Consider the following 27,290-nt stretch of genomic DNA (forward strand, 5'->3'; position numbering starts at 1 on the left):
CAGACAATTTGCACTTCTGTGTTTTACTCTTGGTTGGAATTCTTCTCCAGGTTTTCTCTACACAAAGAGTCTCTCATCAGTTTGATATTCTGCTAAAGGTGTTTTTTGTCTGAATCTAAAACAAATATAATTTGTAAAAAAACATTTTATGATTTAACCTCAAAGTTTTCCTAGATGTTAAATGGTGGTTACACAGTCCAAATTCTTTCTGGGGACACTATATATATATATATATATATATATATATATATATATATATATATATATATATATATATATATATAACAAAGTAAAATAAATGCTAATAAGTCTGTCACAAAGTAAAACATGAAATGTTTATATTTAATCTAGAATGGTCAAACATATGTGTGTGAATGGCTGTTAGCTTATCATTAAGAAACTACTAGAGTCATATAGGGATGGTAGCAGAAGTTCCTTATAGGCTTGAATAAAAGTTGATTAACTAATATTCAGTTAATCCCTTAAATGGCCAGGGCAACGTTTTATCACACACTTCTATAACTTATGAATAGCTCAGCCAGTTAGCATTGTAGTTACTGTCCCTGTAGTTACTGAATAGTAAGCCTCAGTATGTAAGCCTGGGATTTTAAGGGGTTAACTGAAAGTGACAGGTGCATTAGTGCTAGCAGGCTAAAGAATTAAGTAGCACTAACAAAAATTTAACAGCTGATTCCTTCAATATACATAACGTCTTAACATAACAACATGCCCTAAACAATGTACTCTGGAGTAATGAGCGTACACATAAACGTTTTACTGAAGCCATGTATGATATACTACTCTTAATCTTAAATATAGGGAAAACTGTTGCACCAAACAGCTCATTTGAAATGTAATAGTGCTTTAAAGAATTGTGGGTTTGTATATTTTGTATATTTTTTTCCTTTCTGTAATGCAATGTAGTGATTTTATTACATACAAGAAGCTGCAACAGTTATGATACACTTATATACAAAGTGTATTTATCAAATATGTTAATATGTTATTCCTAAATTGCTGCAATGATTAAACTTAGTGTTCACTTTCTTAGCAGGTGAAAGCTCATGACCACAACTTCCCCATCTTGATTTCAGTCCATGAGTCACTATAAATCATATACAGTACAAAGTAGCTTTTTGGACTGCAGAAGGACATTGATTTCCATTTGCAACTTCATACTTAAAATGTGTGACCTTTCAGTTCTTACACACTATTCCAAAAAATAACAGGTCTAAAATATAGTCTATTACTGGCCAATACTTCTATAAAGTGGGAAATCCAGCTGTTTGAACTATTCAAAAGCTCAAGCCCAGTTCAACCTGTTCCTGTGCATCAGGCAAAGCAGAGGTACAGTAAAATCAAAGTTGCCCCACAACCAAAGGACTGAATGGAAAATGGGCTGCTTGCAGTCCTGTGCCTCCTGGGTGTCGTGAAGTGTAATTTAGTAATATACAGCGTGATTCAAAAACATTCATCCGATTCCAAAATGATTTATTTCACTTGTAAAACATTACAGAACAATGCAGTGAATGTAAATGGTTTAAATGAGGATAAAGTTTATTGTAATTTTACAAGCGCTCAATATGGCCTCCTCCAGCTGTACGGACAACATCAACACCATAGTTAAATTCATCCCATACTCGATTGAGCACGTCAGGTGTCACTGTACTCATGGCTCTTTCAACGCAATTTCGGCGATCATCCAGTGTTGTGGAGCCAACAACGAACGCTCTGAGCTGTTGGAGGTTCACTGCCAAAGAAAATCACGCTGCACAATTATGACGGATTCACTCTTATTGAAGTGGAGAGTGCAAAATGTTTTCGGCTCAGGGGTCTCCATCTCCTCTCAGACTGAAGGGAGCCAGAAACTCTATGACCCCCTTTTTCAATTGGTATGTGATTGGTTCCTAGGCACCTCATGGTTGTAAAAATATGGCCCTTTGAAATCGGATGAATCTTTTTGTATCACCCAGTATATATAGTGGCAGCACAGTGGCTGGCCATGGGTGCTTAATGATTGTGACCGGCAGTGTCAGGCTAAAATTTTCCATGTAAACAGAGAAGCGACTCTGGCAGAAATCATATCCACATTCACTGCAGGAAGCCTCACACGCATATCCTGCAGGTCAGTGCAGCATTCTTTAGCTTCCATGGGATATGGGAGCAGAAGACCCACCAGAGTGCCTCTGTTAACACCATTAAACCAGACACAGGGCCTCACCTGGGCTTGTGAGGTTGCTAACTGGACCCTAGAGGACTGGTAACATGTGGCATGGTCTGATGAGTCATGGTACCATTTGTTCTTGGCTAATAGTAGGGTTTGTGTGTGGTGCAGATCCCGTGAAGCCACGGACCCCCAGTTGTCAACAAGACACTATGCAGGCTGGTGGTGGTTTCATACTGGTGTAGGGTGTGTTCTCATGGCATGGCATGGGTCCACTGGTCTGTGTAAACACATCATTGACCAGTTACTGCTACGTGTCACTGCTTAGTGACCATTTGCAGCCCTTCATGGACTTTATGTACCCCCACAATGATGGGACATTCCAGCAGGATAATACACCATGATCTCGGGCCCAAGTTGTCTGAATTGGTTACAACATTGTTGAAAAGCATGTTCTACAGCTTGTCTTTATAAGACTTCTTTGTAATGTGCATATATATAAACTGAGTACATAAAACAATACACACCTGATCTGTCCTTGGACATAGCTTTGTAGAGAAAACTGACCTTTTCATTGCCTGCAACAAAACTAACACAACTAGACTTGTCCAAAAGTTTGTAGAGACCTGCTCATCCACCTTTTCTTCTGAACTGAAGGGAATCAATAGTGAATTTGTCCCCCTTTGCTACAGTAACAGCCTCTTCTCTTCTGAAAGGCTTTAAACTTGGAGCACTGCTGTGAGGATTTGATTGCATTCAACCACAAGAGCATTTGGTCACGTACTGATTTTGGATGATTAGTTCTGGATCAAACTCATTCTGAATGTACTGGATGTAGCTCAATCAACAGTCCAATGTTGGGGAGCTTTATACCCCTCTAGTCAAAGCTTAGCATTGGGCATGGTGAACTTAGGCTCATGTGCAGCTGCTCCTGAGCATTCCATTTTAGTGGCAATGATTGTACAAGCTGTGTGTGTGTGTGTGTGTGTGTGTGTGTGTGTGTGTGTGTGCAATTGAACACGTGTCAGTATGGAGTGAACCTAAAAGAGGCTGAATTTACTAATCAGAAAGGGTGTCTGGGTACTTTTGGACATATCGTAGCATAGTGAAAATGCCTAAAGGTCAAAATATACAACAGAAAAATGTAAAACATGGTCAGCAAAAAACAGTAAAATGTTACCAGACCTAAAGCTTATACACGTATGGACGTCCAGCAGACTTAAAATAATGCATGAAATTTGCATTGTGTGGACACTAAAATATGTCTGAGTACTTTTCTGCTATTTTCTCACTATGATTATCTCCATTCGTCTGATTAGGTTGCATCAATCTGAGTAAAATCAGGCCATCTCAGCCAGAGTTTCAACTCTCTCCCCATCTGTTCATATACTTGGTATTCTACATACGATGTCTGTTCTTTTTTCTTGCATTGAATTTACTAGCATTAAAAGTTATAAAATCTATATAATTCTGCAAACCATGGTATCAACTGGGAGCTCAAAACTCAAACATGTTTCAACAACTAAACATTTTGATTTAGTACCTCTTCAGTATAGGGGACACTACATGTATTGTTCTTTTTAGGCCTGGTCAAGCTAGTCACTGGTAATTAAGTGCTAAATACAACTTTCTTAAGCCATGACTAGTATGATTGACTACATTCTTAAGCATAAATGTTCTGTATAGCACATTCCCTGTTAATCTGAAGAACTACTTCACCATACAAAGAACCTTTAAAGCATGAAAATACACCACAACCTTAAATATAAGTATTACTTTTACTAAAAGTGTACACATCTGAAAATCAATGGATACTTGAAGGCTACCTTCAGGGTTCCTCAGCTTGCCACACCAGGAGAACCCTTTAAAGAGCTTTCAGAAACCCCTTTGAAAAGGGCAATTCTCTCAAGAACTTAAGATACCTTAACTTAGAACTGAGGCATGGTGCTTGGTGAAACCCAGTGAGGTAGGTAGTGGTTCTTGCAAGAGCTTGTAGACTTTCATGGGTTCCTCCAGTAATTCTATCACCCATTTCAGTGGAGTGATAACATTCGAAGCGGGTGATTCTATAATGTGAGAGGATTTTCAGAGGCACCTAAAATGTATTTTTAAGTTCTTTGAGTATCATATAAGATATTGGAGGCATTTTTACAGTATTAACTAGAGGAAAAACAATTTTTTAGGCAAATTTAACTTAAAGACAGTTTTGGCTGAAGTTCAAATAATAAGTTGATAGGGCATAAAACCAACTGTTCTATTAACTTACTATTCAAATGTGACTTTAAAATTGACTCAAAATTTAAAGGCAACCTTTTTAGTTACAACATTTTCTTACAGTGCAGAATGGGGGGTCAAGTTGTCCTTATAGCTATAACATTCAACCAGTGCTTTGAAAAGAAAAAAGTTCTGATGAGATGCAATGTAATGAATGAGGTATTACTGGGACCCAATGCCCAGATAGGGGTGGTACATGAAGGTATGATGTCTAATATGCAAATAAAAGAGATTTGGAAAATACTGTAGTTACTGCTTAATAAAGTAGTGATACACAGCTAGTTGATGGGCAGTTATTGGATTGATAAGTTAGTTTCCAGTTATTGGCTGGATAAGGTTTAATAAGGGCATAATAATGGACACTTGTATAATATACAAATAAAAAGTGCTCTAGAATGATTGGGTGCCATACAATTAAATAAAAGGCATTTTGAGGGCTTTAATCTCAACTACAATCTTAATACTTTCTTTAGTTTACTTTGCAATTGTTTATGTCACAAGTTGGATTCTGTCTAGTATGAATAGATTATGAATTCATACTCTTTCATTGTGTACAATCTAACATTGTGTGCATGCTGTAATCTGCAGCACAATTCTACTCTACTATGCAATAGAAGAACCACATTTGGTTTCCTAATGATCCATCGAGTGGATGGTTCTTCAAAGAACCATTTTTGTAAATGAAAACCTCCAGTGAGAACAACATTTTTGAACATTTAAAGAGCCTCCACATAATTTAAAGGTTTAAACTTCATGTCCAATCAGTTTTTTTTCCTGGGTCTGTCCATCAAAGAACCATTTAGGAACCTTCACTTTTAAGAGTAGTAATTTATAGGGCAATGTTAAGGTCTTGTTTTAGAGAACAATGAGAACTTGTAGCATATTTTGACCAGTGGCTCAGTGCTGTTGTGTCACCTTTTTAAATGAAAAATGAATGGAGGAAAAATAAAACTCAGTGGCTGGAACAGGAAGCTCTTGAGGCTATCAATCTCTCTTCTCTCTTTTCTTCTCTGCTCCTTTCCACCACTTTCTTCTCCTCTCCTCAACCCATAGCAGTTAATAAGAATAGCGGTGAGGAGTATGTCGGTTGAATATTAATAGATAGCCTGTTCTCCGGAGACCCAGTATGTCCCCTTTCAACTATCTTCTCCCTGCATAACCTAACCAGTGCTTAAAAGCACCATGAGATGGTCATTAACCTCTGTCTCCTCACATAGAAGGAGAAGGACAAAAGCATCCACCTTTACCGTCAGCCCAGCAGTGCATAAACACAGCCCTAACTATGTACTTCAAGTTAATCTAAGAGTTTTCATGCTGCACCTGAACTCATCAGATTCAGGGCTTTGTGATATTAGAGGCTTGAAGATATGAAGAAAAACTTGTTAATGTGATGTAAAATGTGGGTTAATGTAAAAATATTTTATTTTTGGGCTTTTCTATTTGTCCATTCATTATGAAATACAGTGTAAATGGTAGCAACTGTGCTCAAATAATGTAGAAAAGATAAAAAATGAAGTTTTTCTTTAAAAAATAGATTTAAAAGAAAATTACACAACAAATCACACTTAACAAGTTACAGCTATAGCTTCATTTGTCACTGCAAAAAAATTTTTATCTTGTCAAGGAAAATTATCTTAAATATAGTCAAGAAATCTAATAGTTCTCCTTCTGAGATTATTGTAAGCTTATTTAAGATTATTTAACTTATTTCTAGACTTTTTTCTTATTTTAAGTAATTTATCAAGTAAAATTAATTTAGCTTGTTTTAAGAAATGTGCTTAAAACCATTTAGTTTATCTACCAGTATAGTGAGATAATTTTACCTAATAAAATGACCTAAAACAAGTAGAAAAAAAAAAATCAGCAAATAAGGTAGCTAATTTTATAATAAAAGCACAACCATCGAAAAATGGGAAAGGGAGACTTGCTTAATTTTTCCAAGAAATCCACATAGATATTTTCCCATACTCCAAAGTCTTAGAAGTTGGTTGCATTTTCTGTTTCAGCGTTCTAATGTCAGTTTTGAAGCAAGAGTGGAACTTTTGCTGAAAGTTGAAAGCTTCAAGTGCTGTTTATCTGATGGTGACAGTTGTGGTGGTCTACCAGGTCCTGAGTAGTCCTGAAAATCTGATGAAAAATTAAACACTCGTACTTACTGGCCAAATCAAGTAGAAATTAAATGCATGAAAAGTCCTTTCTGAAGAACTGTTTTTTTTCTTTCATAGAAATGTAGGCAGTAGTTTGATTTGAGAAGGAAATGGTCTGCAGGTTTGGTAGCTATACCAATATCTCTAGTTTTATATGAAAAGACAGAATCTCTCTTATATGCAGAATTAAGATGAAGCGATGCTATGAAGATGGTGTGGAGTTTTGTTTGGATGGTTGATTGACCTGGTTTGACAGGGTTTACAGAAGCATTTCACACTAAGTATATCAAAGTACTGAAACAGCATAAATGCATAATGTTATAGATAAAAATCCCAAATTGTGAAAGAATTTTTTGTTTCTGAGTGAAAATTGTTGGTCTTATGCTGTCTGTAGCTAAAACAACCTTCTAATATATGGTCCTACTGAGCCTCTGGGGTCTAAGGGAATGTTCTCGATTTTTGCATATCTTTTTAAATTCACCTTTAAATGCACTTTCATGTAAGATGACAGTCACATGTTTCATATTAAAATGCCCTGTTATCTTCATCACTGCTTTGCAAAGCTGCTGTAGCAACTTCAGCAGCTGTTATGCAAAGGTTCTACACCAGTGGTCACCACCCGTCATCCTGGAGTAGCCATTAAGCCCTTACCTAATACCAGTGCATCAAGGATTTCTGAAGAAGTTAATTAGCTGGCGCAGGTGTGGCAGACTGTGGTTGGAAACAGACTCCCACAGGATTGTAGATCTCCTTTACCTAGGCTGGTGACCACCATTCTATACCAAACTAAAGGTTATTATTTTAACCTTCTTTCTAAGCCAAGAACCTTATGGGAACATTTTGGTGACAGTTTATTTTGAGTGCTACTTTTAGATGAAATAAACTGTCAACCGACTCTCAGTCAATGACGTAGCAGCAGTGAATACATTCAGTAGTAAAGTTTAATTAACTGCTTAAATTAACTTGAATTCAGTGGTTTTTTCACATTCTTTGCAAGTTCAGATCTGTAGATGTTTAACCTGAGAGGAACTGAACATGTAACAGGTTTAATACAGACCATCTCAACATCGTCAACAAGCTGTTATAGACACACTAACACCATTCTGTACCTGGAGCTTAACTGGATTAGGTTTTGGTTAAAGTCAGGGTCAGGTTAAGGGCCAGGGTGAGGGTTAGGGTTAGGTTTTGGGTAAGGTTAGGTTTTACTTAATGAAAGTAACGTATTCAGTCTACTTCATGTAACATATAAATAATGCATCTACTAATGTAAATGTATGCTGCACTACTGCTACTTCACTGCTACCTCATTGATGTGTTACTAATACTCTATAAGGTTTATTGATCATCTACAAAGGACCACTCCAAATAAAGTGTTACCATATTAGTGCCTTCTGTCAGGTGAAATTGTATGGCTAGAAGTGACCTCCCTGCTATTTTGGACGTTTTAGCAGTTCTGAGCTGCGGCCTCTCTTGCTGTCTGTTCAGTAAAAGAGCTTTCGCCTTTAAAGCTTATTCTATGCCGACACCATAGTATGTTCTTCATGTTTGCCGTGAAGGCATAGAATGTTTCCGCCGCCCTATTCAACTCAGATATCCTTCTTCTGTTTCTTATTTCTCAGGTGAATAAAAAATGTACAAGCGGTAACGCTGGCTTTAATAAGTCCTAAAGGTAAAGTCTTTTTACACCCCAGCGTTCAATTGGTTTTCCAGCAGCAGGTCATATCAGGGGCTGTGCAGTCCCTGGTTCCTCCCTTAAAAAATCCTAATGGGCCCAGCAGTGTACAGTGATGCAACACATGGCAAAAGCCTTGGTTTTTCATGTTTAGCGTGCTTAAGCTGCTTTCACTTAATGGTGGAACAACTCCACTGAAACTGTCCTGTTTTCACTTAACTGCATTTGGATTAATGTGCACTGAGCCACTTATTCCGTTACTGAATTTTAATTAAAATGACTGTAAAATTGCACTGCCATTTTTGCAAATACCCATAGGTAAGGCTACGAAAGGCGTGTTGTTTGCAATTGGCTTGTTCATCCACTGTAATAACACCTATGGTCAGTTTTGGCTGATGATACTTTTGGCTTATTTTAACCATTTATAAAATGGTTGATTGTTGAGAAACCGGAATTTCTTTACAGTGGTGGTGAAAGGAAGCAGGGCAACAATGTCTAAAACACAAATATAGCCATTTTATTATCTATCCAAAATGACCAACAAACCTACTAGTTAAGTGACCCTTATTAGTCCCACAACGGGGAAATTTCACCTCTGTGCAGTGAAACACCACCATACACATTAGTGAATGCACACACACTAGGGGGCAGTGAACACACTTGCCCGGAGCAGTGGGCAGCCCTATCCATGGTACCTGGAGAGCAGCTAGGGGTTAGGTGCCTTGCTCAAGGGCACTTCAGTCACATACTGTCGGCTCAGGGGATCGAACCAGCGACCTTCTGGTCAGAGGGCTGGTTCCCTAACCTCTAGCCCATGACTACGAATTCTGCTAAAAACTTTTTGTTGCCTTCCAACATCCTCCATGTACCTCTCAACCATGATATGGAGACAATATGTCTCTAAAAAGTATTGTAGAACAATGTCTCAGACATCCGGCACCATATTTGTAACCATGTAATAACTTTCTGTGAGGGAGCTTTTGGAGGCATTAAACACTAGACATCTGGTTCCTATCACCACCACTGTGACTGGGTAAGTTTCTCTACAACAGGACATTTAACATCTAACCACTCTGAATGACTTTGTTTAGATTTTAATGATGTAATTGGACTGAAAATAGAAAAATTCCAATTTAAAATGCATAAAGAATGGTGAGAAATAATTTATAATTTTATTTTGTTCTCTTTTCAAAAGACATGGCTAGAAGATTCCACAGATGAACTGATTGGATGTTTCTGTGTTCTAAACACTGTAATGCTTTTAAAAAAGTGTTAGAGAAAAAAGTCATGCTTGTATCAGATCCTAAACATTTGCATCTACAGCGATTTGCCTTGGTAAAAGAGTTTTTTTAAAAGGTCTTTTTAAAATGTGGCCTTCAACTCAACTCTTCAGCTTCTGAAAAATTCAGTGTACTTGGAAATAGTCACGTAACAGACTAAAGATGTTGAAGCAGGTGCAGTACACACAGAGCATGGCCTTCGTGAGTGCAGCCTGGGAGCTATAAAGCTTGCGCGATGATGCTAAAGTGCTGGAGGGGGCAGCCTGCTTCAGGGCCGTGAGGAAAAGTTTCTCCACAGAGACTGATCCTACAGAAGCTCAGCTGATATTTCATGAGCTTTAAGACGGAGTCTGCAGATTATTTACAGCCAATGGTGCAAAAACACGGCTCTACTGACCCGGAGTGAGTGATCTCAGCGTATGACTGATGAATAGACCGAAGTCTCTGAGGTCTGCAGGTGGAGCTCAGGGAGACCAGCGACAGAGATGGATCTTAGCAGCCTGGAGCTCCTCATATACTTTAGGAGCTCATCAGCATTTAATGTTCTATTAGCAGTGGGAGCAGCTAGTGCAATCGCTGACCACAGAGTTGAGTCGTTTACAGATCAGCCACACTGTAGAGATTTGTAGTGCAGTAATCAAGCATGCGGTATCAGCTACATGTTTGGACACCTACCTACTCATAGAAGACTTTATCTTGTTTTAAATAGTTTAGTTCAGTTTAGTTTAGTTTAGTTTAGTCGGTTTTGATTTAATCAATATGCTTTTCTGTGATTATGTGTCTTGAACCAACTTGGCTAATTTTCAACTGCAGTCCCTGAGCAGGTAGAAAAAGACAACCACTTTCCACCTTTTAGAGCAATAATGAAAATATTTTATGCAATGTTTTAAAGAAAACGTTTTTATGAATAATTTGAGCAAGATGGCTGCTCACTCATAAGCTTCAATGGCAACAAAATGTTTGGTTTAACAATTCCTCTTTTGGAAAGTCTCTTCTCAGTTCAGTCATGCGCTCTTCCACACATTAGCTGAGATCTTACACATCTCCTCTTCTGAGAAATGACAAAAAAGTTCACTCTTTCCACCAATCTCTTGGAAAATCAGTGAAGTTTTCAGATTTACAAATATGTTATAGCATATTTTGAAGTTTATCAGAAGCATTCCAGACATAGTTACAGTTGCTAGGCTATGCAGGACCAACTGGGTGAACCAATCTGCTACAGCACCATTTTCAGGAACCCCCCAGAATTTAAATTTTGAGATATTTAGGGAGTCCAAGAGGTTAATTAGAGTGTCCTGGGCCTCCTCTATTTCATACCCTTCGAGGAACACATCTCTGCTCTACATGAAAATGTAAACTTTATTTCTAACATCATGAGTGAAAAATGTTACGACTTACCCCACAGGTGGGGCTAGTTGTAACAGGTGCTATAACGTCTGGTAAATTGATGTAAACAAAATCAATTCTTTACAGTTCTATGTTTTGAACCCTTCCAAGACAAATACATACAAATATAGGCAGAATAAATATGATTATACAAAATACGGTGTGTCACCATAGCATTTTTTTTTTGATCACAGTCATTATATTAGCAAGAGTAAAGTTTTTTCAGCAAGACAAAATTTATTAAAAACATATCCATAGTCTACCCGTTTAACTACATAAAATATCTATTTTATGTTTTACCCTGCATTAGGTTGTGCCACTCATTCCCCTACTGATATCCTCAGTATACTCAGAATAGTGTTGCGTATGTTGTGATTTACAGTGACAATCATATTGCCTACCCTTCATCTATATTTCATATTCTTCGAAGTAGCCCTTTGCTATTCCTAACACTATTGTGGAGAGATTAAATATAATTAAATATAAAGTAAAAAAAAAGTTAATCTTTTGTTTCAGAAGTAAATTCATACACAGGTATCGTCACACTTCCAGGTGTTCCCCCTGCGACTCCACACAAACACATTTCCCATTATTCTCTGCAATCACCTACAGCTTCCTAGATCCACGTCACCTGATTATTGAACTGTTGTCACCTGTGCCCTGTTAGCTTACAATGTATAAGTGCCAGTCTGTTTGTAGGGTTCTTTGCAAAGTATTGCCAGCCTTACCCATTGCGTTCCAAGTGTTAATTTCTTTGTCTGATCTTCCCGTGTTTATGTCCATTTTTCTTTTTTCTCATTTTGTGTTTTAGGATTTCCCCTATTTGGTATCGTTGTCTCGGACTGGTTGCTGTTTGGGCTTTGACCCACGCATGTATTTGACCTTGGATTTAACTCTCCTTTTGTTAAGCTGCTCTTTGTTAATAAATACTCTTTGAACTTTTATTTCTTTAAGTGTCTGGTTACTTGGACTAACGTTACAGGCATGCTTATTTATATTTGTTTAATAAACAAATATAACCGAACATTTAGCCCTTTAACTGCAACCATGTTATATATATTTTTAATCTCCTAAAATGTATTATTCAGTAATTGGTATAAATTATTAGGTAATGTGTATTGGAGATAACAGAAGAATGTCACTCGCTTTGACATCACGCTGGTGCTGAAGGCTTGGTTTTTGAATCTGCATTTGATTGCTCTCCTATGATGGTGCTCATCAGCACTACACTCTAACCCAGTGTTACCATGGTAATGCTTTGTTTCATAACCTTCTTGATAAATCAAAATGATTGATGAAGTATGAATGGAAATGTCTTGGTTTTGTGAATGTGTGTGTGTGTGTGTGTGTGTGTGTGTGTGTGTGTGTGTGTGTGTGTGTGAGAGAGAGAGAGAGAGAGAGAGAGAGAGAGAGAGAGAGATGCTTTATTGGCTAGCAGACAAACAAAAATGCCACAGCTTGAGGGAAAACAAGTGGGCTGAATTTCCTTAGATTTTTTTTATAAAATAGTTTAATTTTGTATGTAAGCATTGTTCATTTCGAAACCAATCAATCCCAAGTCCAGAAAGTCCTAATATCGAATCTCAGCTGCAAAAACAGCTCATTTTAAATTCATTTTTTTATTTTGAAGAGACAAAAAACAACATGTGCACCTATCCATCTATTCAGCCTACAGCAGGTTAGCTCTGCCGGTCCCACTTTATATTAAATGTCTCTAATAACTGTGTAGTTACATGTGAACAACATATGCACCAACTATTAATGATTGCGTGACTGTTAAAGACGGATTACAGAAGTACACCTTATGTAATTACATGTGTGTATCAACTTCAGTTTTGCCTCATGTAATTACACAAGTGTATCTTAATAGTTGTGAGTCTATTTTCTCTCATGTAATTACACAAGGGTAATAACATAAATGTGATTACATTTGTAATCTGGAATAGCAGTTATTTTCAGAAGCTTTTTTTTCAGCAGTAAAAGGAAGTATCTAATAACGTACATTAAGGCATTACTTAAACTCTGTCTGCCAGCTTTCCTAACATTTAGCTAGCATTTATGTTGCCAGTGCTGTGACATTGTAAGTGTTTCAACTTCAAACCATTCAGTAATGTGACCGTACAGCAGATGACCCCTTGTCTTAAAGTGTAACATTTATGACATTAATTAAATATGTTGCATTTCCCCCCAGAGCAATGTCTATATTACCACATTATTACACAGTACCTACATAACAACTACATAGGAACTGTCCACTTATTTTAAAGTGTGCACTAGAGAAAAGTCCCTGTGTAGTTGTTATATAGGTACAGTGTAATTACAGAACAGTATTAATCAGTGTGATGTGATTAGGTTACATTGTTATAACAGTTATTCCACAGTAATTATGTTAAACATAAATGCAATGTTATGTAAAACATACTTTTTAACTGCTGGAAAAGACTTCTGATCTGTAATGTATCAAAAAGATACACTGGTGTAATTACATGAGGTAAAAATGAAGTTGATACACATGTAATTACATAAGCTGTAGTAATCTGTAACACTGGCTAAATCATCAGTAGTTACACTGTTGTTGCATATGTTATTCATATGTAACTACACACTTAATATAAAGTAAGACTGCTCTGCCTATTTACAATGAAGTTTTTAGAAGTTTTTCACCCTGCCCTGCTTTTTAAATGAGAGACAATACATGACAGAGTTCTTTTACATATTTCAGTCTTCAAAGCACAGTAACAAAAACAGTCTGTTGAATTAAAGATAAAAAGAAATCTGAAAACGGCCATGTAAAAATGAAATGTTTTTGGTACAAAAACATAAAAAGTTGGAAACTGACAGTAGAGACCAAAAGTCTGAGGCTTGTATTTTCTGTTCTTTTCTGATACAGTTTTTCATTACAAATTGTATGATCAGCATTACAGTCTGAGTGAACAGTGGAATCTTTGACATTTTAACATGAATTTCAGAATTTCTTTTTCCTGTTTGGCTTTAATGTCATCGTGCTCTCGAGCTCAAGCACTCTGATCACTAAACAGTGACAAAATCTCTGATGAGCAGATCAAATCCACCAGAGGGTCATCACAAGCTTCAACAGACTAAAAAAAGAATGAATCTGACCCTTTTGTACAAGACATTTACATGGTCAGTGACACAAATTTGCTTAAACTTGAATAATTATCTAAAAATAATGCATTTATTTTTGCATTTCAGATACACATTAACCAATAATTTATATTAGTTACTGAATAATACATTTCAAGATATACTAATAATAAAATTGAATAACATTGTTGAAGTTAAAGGGTTAAATGTTTGGAGTTTTTTTTCTAAAACAAATATAAATAAGCATGCCTATGTATTTTGGTATAATTTACTTCTAAAATATTATTTATTTATTTTATTTTTTTTTACATTTTATTTCGTTTAAGTTCCCCACATGATTGTTGATATTTGAACAGCAAAACAAACTCAGAGAAGCTCCGCCCCTCAAATTCATGTACACACGTTGCCACCACTGAACTAGTAAACCTTTTTTTTTTAATCTTCGCAGCCATGAACCCTTTCACAAGCATTATATGGACAAATACCATGACATAACAGTGGATCAAATGCAGCAAGTAATGTAACTAATATTAGCTAGGTTCTGGGTTAGCAAACTGTCGCTACAGGTGCTGCTGAGAAGCTAACCAATTGCTTTCACAAACATTAGCAAACAGGGCAATCCAGTACTGACCATAGATATACATACCTAAATGCCACATTGTCTGTTGTTCTCTATCTGAGGTGATCCGCTTCTGAACAGATTCACTTGTATTTAGAGATGATGAGTCTCAGGATAAAATCGGCCACAACTTCCTTATTACTCAACTGATTTTCACCAAATTTGTTTTGCTATGGTCCTCAGACACCGATTAATCTAGGTTGCATGGACTGCTCTCGATAGCTTTTATTTCTTTAATACCTGATTGTGCTAATCAGCCATCCAGACCAGCAAAAATGTTATCAGTATGCACCTGACGTTACAAACACGAGTTTAGTGCAAGAAACATAATCTCACACACATCAGCAAATCCATCAATTTGTAAATCACTTCTAATCTTAATACACATAAAAATAACATAAACTCCCCAAAACACAGTAAGAAGGATGAAGCTAAGGTTGACTATCTATTCGCCAGCTTCTTGTTCAAGTTTTCTCGTTCCACCTTAAATGGTGCAACAGTCACTTTCTGGTGCCTGAAGCTGCAGCATTTAAGGTGGAACAGAAAAAAATTTGAACAAGAAGCTGGCAAATAAGAAGCTCACTTCAGTATCATGTAAGAAGGTGCTAACGCCAATCTATTATGAATATCTACACAGATTAAGGAATGCTGTAACTTACCTGATGACAAAGCATTAAACATTATTGTAAATAAACAACTACTACAGACAGTTAAGATCCCCTGAATAGATTATTAAATGATATAAACTTAATATAAAACCATAAAAAAAACAATCACAATCACATCAACAGGTTCTTTGTGCATCACCAACCACACGGCCATATCTACACACTGTCCCACTTTCTGAGAGAAATATTGTTTAAATAGTAGAATTTTGGACAGTATCTTTCTTAAACTGCCACTCTGTAATGCAATACTGAATGCAGTCCAGCAACGACGTTGACTGCACCGTTGACATGCCTGGCTGGACCCAATGCAGCATCTAGGTATGTATAACTATGATACTGACCTATTTATTCTGTGAAACAGCAAAAATAAGTTAAAGTTATCCACTTGACAAGCAGGAGCAACCTTTTGATGCCTTTTAACTCTGGACGAAGCAATTTCTTTTTCACCAGCTTCTTGTTCAAATTTGCTCATTCCACCTTGAATGGTGCAACAGTTACATTCAGGTGCCTCAAGGCCTTTGCACAGCAAGTGAGATTTATTCAAAAAAACATTAAATTTGAACACATATATAACGTGATAAGCAACATTATTTTATTTGTCCTCTATTCTGTTTTTGCAAAATTTTGACGGCAACAAAAACTCTCTGACCACCATGGTTATCTCATGTTTGAAAGGTGGCTTTCACAAACGTATCCTATTGCGCTCACCATCCCGCATGCATAATACTATGTAGGCGGTCACTGTCTTTCTCTTTTAAAGAGGGCAAAACAAAACACGGGAAGGGCCATTGCATTCACAGGTCGGGATTAACACACAGTAGGGGGTGTCACTTCATTCTCTGCTCATCACACCATCACTCCACTTACATTTCTTTACATGAAAAAAAAATCATTTGCTGCTATATTGAAGTTTAAAATAATCTCACACACATCAGCAAATCCATCAATCTGTAAATCACTTCCAATCTTAATATACATAAAAATAAAATAAACCCACAAAACACAGTAAGAAGGATGAAGCTAAGGTTGACTTCCTATTCATCAGCTTCTTCTCGTTCCACCTTAAATGATGCTGCAGTCACTTTCTGCTGCCTGAAGCTGCAGCATTTAAGGTGGAACAGAAAAAAAATTTGAACAAGAAGCTGGCAAATAAGAAGCTCACTTCACAAATGTCACCTTTAAGAATGCAAAGTTCAACATTCATAATTATTTCTCATAACTTTTCTTTGTTTTATTATTTTTTTTCAAAATTCTGCAACTTGCTGTCGTTTATTTGAAGGATGAAATTAAAACAAATCCTAGAGTTTCAAAGTGGTCTCAGACTTTTGGACCCCACTGCAACATGGAAAACAAAAAGGAAAATGCACAGATGTGGCCCTTTTAATATGGTAAAGCCTATTAATCTTCTTTGAGTTTGAGACAGAGATAGTTAACAGTTAGTAACAGATAGTAAAAGTAAAACCTTAATTACAGCTGAGCTGGAGAGGCGTAAGGAACCGAGCCACCACTGTGCAGTTTGAACATATGCATAGCATCGGGCAATGAATCCACTTATCCAAGTACATTCAGTAAACAACAGGTCAGCAAATCGAGACCGCTATAAATATGCTTAGAGCAAACACAGATTCCATCCAGATTCATCTCCTCTATCTTCCTATTCCTGAAAAACTATTTATCATTTTCACAGTGTAGCTACTGGAGGTGGACAGAAACCTATTACAGAAACCTATTATACAAAAGGAAGTACAAGAAACGGCCCTGCAAATGCCACTAGGTAATGATAACCATCGCAATGTCGAAATTTCAAATCTTGCCAGTTATATAAACAGCCGACAAGCCTGTATCGCTAAGAACAGGCCTGCGTGATAATGAAATACATTAGGTACTGTGGTATTATATTAGTGCAGCCCTCAGTTACTTTGTGTAACTCTAAGGACTCCAGGCTTTTATAGACATGCAGGGAGAGTGCAGGGCTTTGGCCATTATTCTTTATTGCTCCTTTCGCCCCATGCTGCTATGGAATGATGGGAATGGATGAGGCTCTAGAGGGAGATCAGTGGTCAATCTTGTGATGTGAATGGTATGATGGACAGAGTAGAATGTAACCAGTCAGGAATCTTGTGCACAGACACGCAGAGACATTTGCCTGAATGTAGCGAAGCTTGTGTCAGTGAATGTCAGTGAATAATGAGGACATTCTCACCAGCTCTCATGTGTCACCAATTTCCCCCTAATCCTGATGTTTCTGATGTAACATTCACAGATTTCATGGTTTTTATGTCATTAAAAACATTTATGTCATCATCAGGTCATGAACATGCCAAATGGTTTCATAAATTTATTCATAGTTTTCAATAATTACTCTGCCTTCTGCCCAATGACAGCTGGGATAGGCTCCAGCACCCCACCGCGACCCAGAAGGATAAGCGGTTTAGATGATGTATGTATGTATGTATGAATAATTACTACACTATTATGACAATGTTTTCTTTTCTGGTAATCCGGCTTCATATGTGTTAACTCTAAAGTTGAATATCATTCTTAACGTGGCACTTTAACGTTGCCTTTTCAGAAGATAAGATTAACCACTTTAAAAATCTCAGACTAAGGCTTACTATTCAGTAACGACAGGGACTCCGATGTCGTTACTGAATAGTAAAGGCTGAGCTATTCTTAGGTCAGGGGTCGGCAACCCAAATGTTAAGAACAGCTATTTTGTCCTTTCAACAAAGATCAAACCACTTTGGGAGCCACAACATTTTATGTCTGTTTTACCACCTTGGCTGTAAATATGTCTCAGTATGTGCTAATGTACTAGCTTAGGCTAAAAAAGCTGAAAACGCAGACTTTGCTCTGCTTTAAGCTTTAGCTCAGCTTTAGTTGCTTTTCTCACATCTCCAGCAGGAAACTTTTCTTAAAAGTAGAATCATTTCTTGCAAAATGTCTCACAGTGTTTGACCCATTACAAGGCTGAATTCAACTACTCATTCCCCAGCTTCTTGTTCTAATTCTCCTGTTCCACCTTAAATGGTGCCTGAGGCACCAGAATATAGGCCTAACCATGAAATCATCACTTAAAGGGCATGTCTGCATCACAGAAACATCCCACTGGGAACGCCCCTTACATGACGTCAGGGGCAGATGGGCTTTGGAGTAAAAGCTGCAGTAATGTTACTATGTAAGCAAAATAGCACAGAAAATACAGGGAAGATTAATAACGAGTGCTTACGTTAAAAATGTTGATGTCGGTAAGTTTTCTCCTACATTACATTAACATGTGTATGTCCTTAAATCTTGTGGAAAATAAGCACATGGTTGCATGATGGAGCTAGTCAACAATACTCAACATTGTCAAAGTTGCCATATTCTGCAAGCAGGCAGCATAACGGCAACCCCTGCTGAATAAAGAACATTAGAGCCTTTAGGATTAAAACCTAATGGGTGTTGCCTCTTAATGGAAACTGGCTTAATTATTACCAATAAAGACCATGAGTTTCCTAGTGAAGAATCAGCAATGTATCTGGTCACCTGTTAAATAATTAGATCCTATACATTGTGATATTAACCCATCAAAAAAGCCACATTACAAACCATCAGGAACTGACAGGAATTCTTAGCTGTTTCAAGGTTTTTTTTTTTACCTCAGGGATGTTGAGATCATAATCCATTATTAAACATTCATTTAAATAACGATTGTTACAAATACTAGCACTTTTCCACTAATTAGAGAAGCCATTTTGCAGGTATATCAGCCAATGAAAGATAAGGGGTGTTCCTGATGTTAGTATTCTTGTTCGACTCTACTGAATAAATAAGTTTTGAGATCCATCATATGATTTTATTTCATCATCCTTTAATTCTCCAATGTTCACACTTGATATTTAGGCGAATGCACTGATGCTAAATAGCATTATACCAGCTTATAGTATACTATATTAAGCTTATATTGACATTCAAGAATTTGGGCTAGATTTGAGTTATTTAATTGTAAAGGACAAATGAAGTGTGTTTGCAGTGTGTGGATGGTTGCACACATTTTGATAAGGGGCGGTCCCACTTTATATTAAGTTTCCGTAATAACTGTGTATTTACACATGGATAACATATGCAACAACACTGTAACTACTGATGATTTAGTTAATGTTAAAGATTGATTACAGAACTACAGCCTATGTAATTACACGTGTGTATCAACTTGTAATTAGGGAAAAACCTGCTGTTCCAGTCTGATTACGAATGTAATCATATTTACATTATTACCCTTGTGTAATTACATGAGAGAGAATAGGCTGTTACTACGATTAAGATACACTTGTGTAATTACATTAGGCAAAACTGAAGTTGATACACGTGTAATTACATAAGGTGTACTTTTGTAATCCATCTCTAACAGTGACTAAATCTTTAGTAGTTACATTGTTGTTGCATAAGTTGTTCATATGTAATAACACAGTTATTAGAGACATTTAATACAAAGTGAGACCGTGGGGGTCCCAGAGAGGGTGTAGTATACCCTCCTATTTAATCACCACTACACCACTGCCCCAGATACAATTATATGAAGTTTCCTCTTCTGCAAGAGGATGGAGACTTTCAAACATACAGCCTTTGAACTTCTTGGCTTTCTCTCTCATTGTATTGTATCATTAAGGAAAACCCACTTGTGTCTCTTGTGCCAGCCCCAGAAAATAGTCTCAACATGGGGAGGATAAAAACCCTCTAAATGCACCGAGCTACTGCTTCGGATAAATTAGATGATTATTATGGATGCCAATTAGACACAGACAGAAGTGGAGCTGGGGGTTTAGGTCCTTACTTACTGAGTTTCTCCAAGATCAGCTTCTGCCTCTTCCATCCTAATGAATGTCAGTCGGGACCTGTTTCTAAATCAGCACTGAGTCTCTGGATCTCTAGCTTAATAAGGCCCAGTTCTGAGTGACAGGCAGGCTTTTCCCTCAGTGTAGACACTGCTTTCGGCACAGGTGAAATTAGCGTATCATTTAAGCCACAGGCATAAAATTCACTTTATTACCTTCATGATGGCTCAATGAAGAACGTTATGATGGTGTTGATGGGCATTGTGATTTTTTTCCACATGGCTCCCTTGATACGTTCAGGGAATTAAGATTTTATTGATTATGAAGAAAAACAGCTGCACGTTGAAGTCACTCCAGCCCATTATAGGCCATTTTTAATAGAAAATGCGATTTCTGTTCTAAAACCATTTAACCAGAGGCTCAATTCCAGCATGTAATCCTCCTTAAATTACAGCCCAGATCCAACTAAATTATAATGTTATATTAATCATCTATTATAATAAAGGCTATAAAACTTTTGTTAAAAGATTAACACTATCCATACTCACTTAACGCTGGGCTTTTAGAGAATGAGCTGGGATGGTGCCAGATCTGAGAGTGCCATCGGCGTAATTAACGACAAACTCTTTCATTTGCTGAACAATGCCTTCCTACGCCGTAATATCTAAAGTGATAAATGAACTCCTGCTTTGACTAGAGGGCAGTCCAGTCCTGAGGGGCCTCTAGCAAAGCTATTGTTCTGTACAGCACAGCAGGTAATCAATTGCTGGTTATCTATTCCGAGTGTAGGACCAGTGTTCAGATACTCAATTACAAATGACTGAATAAGTCTCTAAAATTGTACATTTTTCATTTATCATGATACAAACAATGTAAATGTTCCCTCAAAGGTACAACAGTGGTTCTAAGGTCCAGTTGTGCACCTTAAATACGTTTTTTCCAGGTGACCAGGACATATTTGTACCTTTTTATGATGGAATGTCTTAAAACAGAACAATAAAATAAAAAGCCTGGAGACGAGACGGGGTGTGTGGAGGCAATACAACTTAGAAAATATAATTTCAATGGATTATGGTACAGTTATGTTCCCTGACTAAAGGTAGCTGTCATAGATAGCAGATATGCATGCAAATTATGTAATAATCAGATAATAATATAGATAAAATCTATATTTTACTTGTATTGTGCACAATTAATATTGTTCTCTTAGTTTAGGAGGTAGTGAACTTCTGGTAACACTTTCCTTAAGCCCTGCTACAAAATATTGACACAAGCATGCCATAAACTTGTCATGACAGATGTCATATGCTTTCATGAGATGTCATGACAGATTGTGCTCAGTAATATAACATACTATAATAATCCTGACAGAAGTCAATGTTTGATCTGTCAGGGACATTACTGTCATAACAACTCATGACAGCATATGATATATGTTATTACATGTTTACAGCACACTTATGTCAATGTTATGTAGCAGGGTTTAAGTAAATTGTTACTGAAATTATTATTAAGTCAGTAACTGTAAATGTCATTGATACCAGGATTGAAACTATAAAGTTTTACACTATTTCTTGCAGAAAAAAGTAATTATATTACTGTGCTGTGTTACCACAGGCTCGGATGTGGTATTAGTAGACAGAATAGGCCTTCTTACAATTTAGTGTTGCAATTCACATACATTTTTGAAGCATTTAGCTTTTTCACGTTTTTCCCCTCAGAAGTGGACTTGTGTGGTTGGAAATAACTTCTTGCTATTGACAAGATGGTCACTGAGTGGACAAACCTCCCTATAAGGGTTTTTGAAGAGGTGTTAGGGTTATTCATATTGTTTCAAGTGTTTCTCAACTTCTCTATAGACTATAGATAAGATAGGTAATTATTGGCCAATTACCACAGATGATAGCAACAAGGCAATTGCCTGTATTTAATAAGAGACAACATGTTCATTTGAAACATATAGACCCTAATAAGACTTTCACTTCTGATGAGTCTGTAAACAGACTCAAAGACGTATCAGAATCAAATGAATGTGAATGTGTTTTATTTGGCTTTTAAAAGTACCATGGAAACAAGCTAAACTTAGCTTAAGAGCGCAAATTGTCTACATCTTAGAAATAGTAACTCATGTATACTGTAGTATGGAAATGAACATTTAAGAAACCATTTAATAAGCTCTTTAATCGGTCAGCAAGTGTTTACCTGTTAGGGAAACCACTAATATTACAAAAAATAACATGAATACAGTAAGAGGTGATTTCATGGATGTTAGTGTGTTCATTTAACTATTTCCAAAGCTCTCTTCCTGGCAGCCTAGTATTATTTGGAGTTATCATTTTTAACACCTGATTGGTTCAGGATCAGTCTTCATTAACTTATATCAGGTTTGCTGGTGATGAAAAGCTGGAGCCTTTAAGTAGAATTCTGGAACTTCAAACAAGCTCATATCAGCTACATTTTTAACAGTAAGAAATTCCTGTTGCTTTTTTACTGTATGTATGTTTATTTGTATTCATAGACATTCAAAGGGAATGTAGTGCTTGATACCTTCATATCTGGCAGCATCTTCTGGTTCACCTACCTGTAAACAAGAACAATAAAACGCTGATAAAAGAAGACAAGAGGTGGTGCGCGATTACTTAATTACAGCGCCTGAAAATTACAACAAAGCAGAAGACATGCACGCTTGCGGGTGATCAGCAATTTCGCCTTTTCTTCGCCTCAACCTCATTAAAAATGAATTTAACAAATTAGCCGCTTATGTTTCCTTTTCACTGAGTTCCCTTCAGCACGGGGGGATAATAGTACAGCAGCAGCCTGCACCTCCAGCACCCTGGATTAACACCCTGCCCATTGAGTGATTAGTGTAGGAGGCGAGCAAAAGAGAGAGCGAGGGAAGAAAGAAGAGAAGGCAAGCAACATCAACTGACTCATCAACAAATGTGCATGTGCTGGAGCTGGCAGGGTGCTCAGCTGCACGAGAGGCAGTTTTGAAAGAGGGCCTGAGACTCAGTTAAAGGCGGTAATTTAGTCGAAAGTAGTGGACTGTAGTGGCCCATCATTTTGCCTGGAAGTGGGGGAGCAAAGTTGAGGGGTTAATTCAATGCCTACTCTGCTAAAATAAGCTGTAAAATTAATTTACAATGTTAATTAACAGCAAGATCATAGCTACAGTATCTTTATATGCTGCCAACTGCAAGAGACTGAAAGAATTGCCATTGTTTAAAACTGTCCTTATTAGATGCACAGACTTTTCCTCATACAATGCACAGATTTGCAATATGACAGAGGCTAAAAGGCCTCAACAAGCAGCACACTGTGCCACGATCAAAGGACACTCTGAAAGAGATGGGAAAATTATTGAACTACGTCAGCCTGAAAGTGTTGCAAAGGCATTTCTAAGGCTCAGGGACTTCAGCGAATCACAGTGAGAGCCATTATCTCTGGAGAAAATGGAGAAAACGTGGAACAGTGTTGAATCTTCCTAGAAGTGGCCGGTCTACTAGAATTCCTCCAAGAGCACAGCAATGAGTCATCCAGGAAGTCACAAAAGAACCCAGAGAAACATCTAAGGAATTTCAAGCCTTGCTTACTTCAGACAAGGTCAGTGGTGATGATTCCGCCTATAGAAAGAGATTGGGCAAAAACACACACACAGTCCAATGACTGCTGGAGCCTATCCCAGCAGTCATTGGACGGAAGGCAGGATACGCTCTGGACAGGTCGCCAGTCCGTCACAGGGCAGACAGACACACAGACATATACATTCACACCCACACTCACACCTAGGGGTAATTTATCATATTCAACTGGCCTGACTGCATGTCTTTGGACTGTGGGAGGAAACCAGAATACCTGGAGGAAACCCACACAGACACGGGGAGAACATGCAAACTCAACACAGAAAGGACCCTGGTCACCCGGCTGTGGGCAAAACCAGTACATCACAAATCCATAAGAGAGTTGCAAGTGTGAACCTCTGCTAAACCCCCATAAAAATCCCAGGCCTATTACATACTAAAACCTGTTTTTCAGAAACTACAGGGATTTTAATGCAAACTGGCTGAGCTATTCTTAGGTTCTAGAAGTGTAACAAAACTTTGGGCCCTTTTCTGGCCATTTAAGGGGCTAACCAAGAGGAAAAAAGATTTGTCTCATATTTCCTTCCCCAAAGCCTTTAGGGAAAATGTCCTGTGGGCTGATGATTCAAAAGTGGAACTTTTTGGAAAACAGGGGTCACATTGCATCATAAAGGTTACACAGTATTTCACAATAAGAACATCGTCCCAACACTCAAACATGGTGGTGGTAGTATGATGGTGTGGGGATGCTTTGCTGTTATTACAAACTATGAATTCTGATACCTGCAGGAGAATGAATTCTGCTACTGGCAGGAAAATGTCCAGTCATCATGATATGAAGCTCAAGTGCAACTGGCTTGTGCAGCAAGACAATGATCTGATGCACATGAGTAAGTCCATCCATGAGGCTCAGAAGAAACAAACTATGGTGCTGGAGTGAGCTTGATGTTAAGGATGGAACAACGCTAATGTGGCAAAGTGTCAGTAGGGGCTGGGGGAATACTTTTGACACTTTATCCGTTTAAGGTAAGACATTATATTCCTAAACATATCCTAGACATAGGTGTTCAGTTGTGCACACACAGCTTGTATAATCTCCTTAGAAATAATATATCCTTGTATAATCTCCTTAGAAAAGCACTCACTAATAGAATGCAATGCTCTGGGGCAGCGACATATGAGCCTAAGTTCACCAGGCTCAATGCCATGCATCAGCTGAAGGGGTATAAACCCCCCCAGCACTGTGCTGTGGAGCCATGGAAATACATTCTCTGTGATTCTCTACCTTTGGGATGTGTTGGAGTTCCAGAACTGATCATCTAATATCAGTACCTGACCTCAATCCTTACAGCAATGTTCCAACATCTAGTGTAAAGCCTTTCCAGAAGAGTAGAGGATATTACTGCAGCATAAAGGGACCAAACCCCCTATTAATGTACTTGATTTAAAAAACCAAAAAAATATTTAGTCTTTTTTTTTAACATGAGTAAATATCACTTGTGAAGGTTCAATGTTGACTTACCTGTCAATCACCCCCTAAATGTGATACAATGATACTATATTGTATGATTTTTGAAAGTCATAAAATCAAAAAACAAACCACCGTTAAAGCTATACAGCTCTCTGTTCGCTGTATGTACAGTATCTTTAAGCTATATATAAGCATAAAGGACCTTGTTAAGTAAGTTTGTTTATAGGGAGCATCAAAGTGAGATTTTTTCCAACAATGGGTATGTTTTTAAAGTTGTTATATGCTCTAGTGGTTTCCTAATGGGCATACAGGATAGTCTTATATATAATGTAGGCTACACTTCTAGCCTGAAGGAAATACAGTAAAACAGTGAAATGCAATTAGATTGTGCTTCAGTCTGGCAGATAAAGAAACGGATTGTAAAGAAAGAAAGAAAGAAAGAAAGAAAGAAAGAAAAAGGGAGGTAGCAGGGGGTAGAGTGTGTGACAGGGTAAGGGTAATACACTGGAACCATCTTTAGCTCTTGATAATATCAACCCTAACCATTCAATTTACACTCTCTTGTATCTTAATGGGTTTGGAATTTGCTCTAGGGTAAGTCAGTTTATTCAGCTGCTGTCTCTTGAGATTGAAATGAGAAGTTAAGGGAATGCTTAAGGATGAGGAGAAGAGAGAGGGAGAGAGAGAGAGAGAGAGAGAGAGAGAGAGAGAGAGAGAGAGAGAGAGAGAGGGCAGTAAAAAGGACTCCATTCAGATAAGAGTGAACAGAATAAATGAATGCAGCAGAAGGAACTCGCACAGACTTTATGAACTGGACTGTGTCTGATATACGCCGCTGAAGTGTGTTCCTTCATTTAGAGCTCACTCTGTGTCAGTGTGGGGGAGATGGGTGGGCTCTCCCTGAGGACAAACCTGCCACCAATAACTGCAGTATGTGTAATTAGAGCTGAGCTGCAGAACAGTTTTGATTTACTCTGCACTCGGTCCCCATTACTGAATGTTAGAGCTTTTAGAGACCCACATCACTCATAGCAGAGAGAGAGAGAAAGAGAGAGGGAGAGGGAGAGAGAGAGAGAGGAGAGGTGTTGGGGTCCATGTAGTAATTTTGCTGTGAGTGGTAACAATTGTGAACAGAAAAAAAAAACACCTTGAATCTGATGTTCTTCAAATTTGGGCCACTTTGGCTACATTCACATTACCATTTTGAAGTGACAAAATTGAAGTGATTTTTTCTACATTAATGTGAAAGATCTGATGTTTTAACATGCAAATCTGATCTTTCTGAATCAGAACCGATCCACTTTCACATGCTCCTAGATCAGATACATATCCGATTCGAGGTCATACGGCTTTAATTAGAACGGTCAGATCAGAATCCATGTGTTTTTTTACAGCACATGCACCACTGTTCAGCGTTCACATGGCATCAGCACGTAACCTGAAGCTGGTGCCTGTAAACAGTGCCAAAACATTTTTCTTTCCTTGCCTTGCTCTAATAGTGAACAGCTGAGAGCTGAGAACAGTTCAGAGAAATTATTTTTGGGACAAAGGCTTGGGTAACACTTTCTATGAATGTCACCTTTGTTAGCATCTATAAACACATTCATAACATGTTATAATGCATTCATAAGACATTATAAATATAGCTATAAATATTTATAAAAATGCACTATACGTTATAGCCATATTTATTATGCATTATGAATTGTTAACATAATACATTATAAGTACTAAAGCCACCTCCAGTGTTAAGAGTGAGGCTTCAAGTTGAAGTATTTACTGAAGGGTTTACTGAAACACTAAAACATACACAATAAAGCACATTACAGGCTTCAAATGTCAGAGTTTAAACTAGTGCTGCCATCAGTGTTTTACCCAATGTGGGAAAGGTAATGTACACCACCGTTAGCTTGATATTTGTCTTTACTTTACACTCTCCAAGCTGGGACTGACTTCTTTGGCACTGACATTATAACATGTCATTAATACTATTTATAATGCATTATATTAACAATTCATAACGTATAATAAACATGGCTATAAAGTGTAATTCAGTGTAATTCTTTTTTATAAATATGTATAACCATGTTTATAATGCCTTATGAA

The sequence above is a fragment of the Colossoma macropomum genome, unplaced genomic scaffold (assembly GCF_904425465.1).
Source record: "Colossoma macropomum unplaced genomic scaffold, Colossoma_macropomum, whole genome shotgun sequence".
Taxonomy (NCBI): Eukaryota; Metazoa; Chordata; class Actinopteri; order Characiformes; family Serrasalmidae; genus Colossoma; species Colossoma macropomum.